Source organism: Magnolia sinica, chromosome 3 (assembly GCF_029962835.1).
Source record: "Magnolia sinica isolate HGM2019 chromosome 3, MsV1, whole genome shotgun sequence".
NCBI lineage: Eukaryota > Viridiplantae > Streptophyta > Magnoliopsida > Magnoliales > Magnoliaceae > Magnolia > Magnolia sinica.
The window spans coordinates 96018824-96024049 of NC_080575.1; the positions used below are offsets into that span (position 1 = coordinate 96018824).

Genomic DNA, 5226 nt, shown 5'->3' on the forward strand with positions numbered 1-5226 from the left:
GAGTTAGAGAGAGGTTTTGGTGAAACCAACCATTGGGGGAACGGAGCAACTGGCTTCTCTAGAAGTTCCGATTCTAATTTTTGTGCGGCATCACTAGATCCATCATTTTTATCGTCTTCTGGTTCTTGAGGCTTTTCGAGCCTAATCGGAAGAATTTTATCAATGATCTTTCCACTCTTAAGAGTGGTGATGGATTTAGCGTGCCCCATCTGATTTGAAGAGCTGGGATCATTAATCTCGTACTGCGGTTTAGGATTGGGGAGAGGTTGTGTAGGAAGCATCCCCTTTTCTATAACTGTCATACGAGAATCTATCTTTTGCATAAAATCTGTAATTCCCCGCATTGCTTGAGCCAGCTCTTGTATTGAATTTTGAACCGGTTCCTCTTGAGGTTTCACTTGGTTTGGATTTTGATTGAAGAAACCTTGAGGGGTAGCCGTTTGTCCATTCCTCCAACTAAAGTTTGGATGATTTTTCCAACCAGGATTGTACGTATTGGAGTTAGGTCCAGTAAAAGGTCTTTGATAGTTGTTTACGGCATTGGCTTGTTCATTCAACACTCCTCGAAAGGCAGGTATTGTAGGACAATTTTCAGTTGTATGAATGTTGTAATCACAGATGCCACAAACAATTTCATTAACATTATCCTTCTTTCCTTCCATGGCCTCAACTTTCCTTATGAGCGTAGTCACTTTACACTTGAGATCATCCTCTTCTTTCAAGAGATATAATCCACCTTTCTCCTTTAATTGAGTCGGCCTAGACGTGGTGTTCGACTTTGGGTAATAGTCCCATGATTGTGTTTTTTCAGCAAGACTATCGAGGTAATCCCATACCTCGTCAGCATCTTTATTAATGAACTCTCCATTACACATTGTCTCGACCATTTGGCGCATGGAAGATGTCAGTCCATCATAGAAAAAATTTGTAATGCGCCACGTTTCAAATCCGTGTTGTGGGCATGAACTGACCAAATCTTTAAACATTTCCCAACATTGGAAGAATGTTTCATCTTCCTTTTGGGCAAAGTTCATGATCGCTTTTCTGAGGGTAATCGTTTTATGATGTGGGAAGAATTTTTTTATGAATTCCCTCTGCATGTCGTTCCATGTGCCAATGGATCTAGGACGCAGTGAATGTAACCACATCTTAGCTTTCTCTTTTAAGGAAAAAGGAAAGAGTTTCAGCTTGATTGTATCCTCAGATACATTAGGAAAACATAATGTAGCTATAATCTCATCGAACTCTTTCAAATGTAATTATGGACTTTCTGATTCAAGTCCATGGAATTTGAGAATGAGTTGGATAACTCCTGGCTTGATGTCCATTTGTCTTATGTTTTCAGGAAAAATCATGCATGAGGGCGTACTCACTCCCGCCGGTTGTAGATAATCTCATAAAGGAGGTGCCTGATGCACCTCATTCTCATCTTGGGTATCCTCCACCCTGTGTGGAAGTAGAGAAGGTTGGTCTTCAACCATAACTTCAATTAACTCAGGGGATTTTGAGTGGTGTCTAGTCCTGCGATGGATAGTCAATCCCTCAACCAATCCTCCTTTAGTCAAGAGACGTCGAGTGTTGTCACGAGCCCACTTGGGCATGAAACACTCACAGCCCTAAAACCTAATCCTAAGAAAGGGAAAGAAAATCTAGAATGAAAGAGAGAGTCGGAAAGAAATTACCAAATTGGAGTCCCTAAGTTAAAAACCTGCAAAATAAAACAAAATAAGTTAGATTCTAAAAAGAGAAGAACAATCCTTTAAAAGAAAGATAGCAGTAAACTGATTTCTAAAAGAAGGAATTCCTAAAAGAAAGTGGAAATTTCTAAAATAAATTAGGAAAGTCCTAAACTAGAAAGTAAATTACTAAAAGAGAACTGAAAAATAGAAAGTAGGGAAGGAGCTTACCGAATTAGAAATTTCTATCTTAAAGGCCTACAAAATAGGAAGGTTAGTTTCTAAACAAAAATTCCACAAGTAGAAAATTTCTAAAAGTAAATTAGGAAACAAAGTTAGATTCTAAAAGAGTTAAAATTAGAAAGTTTCTAAAATAGAAGAAAAATGAATTAGTTTCCAAAATTAGAAATTTTTTCTAAAAAGGGAAATAACTAACCTAGTTTCTAAAAATAAAAGAGGGAAGTTTCTAAAAATAAACTACTTCCTAAAAATAGAAAAATACTAGAATTAAAAATTTTCAAAATTTAAACCCTAATTCTAAAAAGTAGAAAAAGTAGAGAGATTATGAAGGAATTACCAATTTAGAAACTTATGTCAGGATCCTACAAAACAGGAAAACAAGTTAGTTCTAGAAATCAAATAAAAGTCTACAACTAAAGTTAGTCAAATTCTAATCTTAAATTAATTCTAAACCTAATTAATTTCAGAAAATCGCAACCGTCAGTCCCCGGCAACAGCGCCAAAAACTTGTTCACTCCTCAAGTATAGGGTTGTGATGTAGTAATAAACTCGGTAAGACCGAGGTCGAATCCCAAGGGACTGATACCTGTATGTTATCTGAAATCAAGTAGAACTAGAACTAAACTAAGATGTGATCTAAACCAAATAAAATTTAAGGAATAATTGTGGAATAATTATCTAAAACTTAAGGAATTCGGAGGAAGAAAACTAGGGGTTCAGAGGATCCACTTATAGAGATCAGGGAGATCTTATGCCTGTTCCAAAAATCATGGAAATTAAACTGACTTTCTTCTGTTATAATTTTAAAGAGATGAAAGGTATATGAATTAGAATGGATTCCATCATCAAACCATGCCCAGGAGACAGAGCAAACAACAGAATTAAACTAATTACCAACCAATCAACAATGCATGAAAGTTAGGAAGGATTCCGCCATCCGACCATGCCCAGGAGACTATGGTGAACAACAGGGCTTCCTGACGTCATGAACATCAAAAGGAGAAAGAAATACTCAAAATCATCGCAGATCCATTGTAATTTCAGTCACAACAAACCCTTAAAAATAACTGAAAGTATTTCTTTTAATTTGAACAAAAATTAACATCAGTCCATCTAAACAATAGGCACAAGCAAAGTTTCTCCCATCAGACTACAAGCTTCACCTCTTAGCCCTAGCTAAGAGGTTTAGCCACACATGAATGGGCTGGACCCTTTAAACAAAGCAATTAAAAAGAAAAAGAAAAAGAAAAGAGCAAGGAAAAAAGATGCCACTTCCCTCCTCCTGTGTGCTCCACAGCTCCAGCTTCTCCTTCACGTTTCAGCCACGTCCAGCCTCCACAAAAAAAAACTCCTCTGCTTTCTCTCTCTCTTGCCTTCTCTCTTTTATAGCAGCAGGGAAGTTGGCTGGGGTTGGAAAACCGACTCGCAATTCGCAGCGGAAACAACCTGCGTGACTCTGTTTCTTCGCAAGAAAATGCAGAAACTGGTCGCGTTTGGTCCGAGTTTGCTTGGCCGATCGTCTAGATTTTTCAAAAATGACTTCTTAGACAAAGTTAGGACTACCATTTCAAGAGTTTGGATGGTCTGGATTATCAATTTGCTCCCGCACAACAGGTCGGATCGTCCGGCTTTCTCGGATGCACCCACCCGCGCACGGTCTTACGCTGTGATGTTTGGTGGCCCATGATCAGCGTCAACTGAGAAATCTACTCTATCCATTACATTTTACTTGAGATTCCGGTTGGAAATGGAAGGTTTTGGATTGTTTTGGATGCAGCCCACCTGATTGATCATGCGGCGATCATCAGACGTTCAACATGGTGAGCGCGATCTCCGGTTTCATCCCTGGCACAGTCTTCATGGTCTAAGGCAGTACGTTCGTCCGATTCCAGTGGACGGTCCAGATCGTTCATGAAGATTACGATCGTGGTCCACAGACTCCAACCGCGATGCTCTGTTTAAGCGTTTCGCAGGGCGCGAAAATAGGAAAACGGAGATTTCCGTTTTTAACTTGGAATCAATCGGTCAAAGGTCATATGACCTCTTGAATTGGTTTGGTGCACTGCTAGTGCACATGTGCACTTGCACATGTCATTCAAGGTGGGACTCGTTGTGATGCTTGTGGAAGATCCGATCTGTCCATTCCTTTTCTCATCTCATTTAAGCTGTCTAGGTCCAGTTTGAAGAATATTCAGATCTCAGGTGTGACCAAAATCAATGGTTTATGGGTTGATCTAACCGTTGAGCCACTTCCACAAGGATCCAATGGATGAAAATCGACGTGTACTGTTAATTCATGATCATCAGGCCTCATATAAAGTTTGGAGCCAATCAGATGGTGGGAACCCCGTGATCTTGCATTATGGATATTTTTCAGGCCTGTTTGAAGTGAGTGACTGGAATTTCTCTGATCTCTGGTGTGTAAATCCTCAATCTTGGTCCCATGGAGTCCCGTCCAATGCCTTGGTGATGCCAGAGCGTTAAATCCCTGCTTTTAGTATCATTTCTCATTCAAGCTCGTAAACACACCCTCCATTACAAACACGATTGATTCAGGCCGTTAAGCAATATCATAATCGTAAATCCATGCAATCAATAGGGTCTAATATGCAATATTTGACCCTCAACAGCAGACAGTGCGGCCTCCTTATGGCTCACACACCGCTTGTATCGCTGGTGTAACTTACCACGGTAATCCTTGAACCACTCCTTGATCATGTCGTCGACAACAAGGGAGATGTGCGGAACACTCAAATCCAAGTCAAATTTATCATGCAGTTTCATAAATAATAGATTAAGGCAATAAACTTATTAAGAAAATAACTTAACCGTAAATGAACTTTTATAAAATAAGTTTTAATTTACTAAAATTTACCTGAAGGCGCTGACAGATGAGCTGCCGCACATCATCTGTCACGTCTACCCAACGGGGGGTGGCAGGGGGATCAGAGATCGGCATAAGACACCGACCTCTGACGTAAACAACCTGGCATTGTTCCCAATAGGTCTAATGCAGTCATGTGAGAACTCTACCGTCACCCTACCCTCATGCATAAGTCACTTTAAAAGTAACCCACGTATGAGTCCATGTCCTCGTCGGCTGGTCGAGATGTTATTGCAAAAGAAATATGTAAGTCTAAACATAAACAGAAATCATTAAATGAAATATATGTCTAGACTTACATGCAGTACTTAGTGTATGCGCGACTGAGGGATCAGACGCCTGCGATGCAACATGTGACGGCGATGTGTCTCCGTCGCATCACAGGTAGAAGGGGTAGATCTAGTGCACAAACGACGTGCTCTCCCA

At 40.0% G+C, this 5226-nt stretch overlaps 1 non-coding gene across 1 annotated transcript; it reads left to right on the top strand.

Annotated features, from left to right (window-relative positions):
• Positions 1 to 945: 945 nt before the first annotated feature.
• LOC131241654 (small nucleolar RNA R71) lies at positions 946 to 1052 on the top strand. The gene has a single exon (XR_009169213.1). It is a non-coding gene; the product is annotated as a small nucleolar RNA R71 (small nucleolar RNA).
• The last annotated feature ends 4174 nt before the right edge of the window (positions 1053 to 5226 follow it).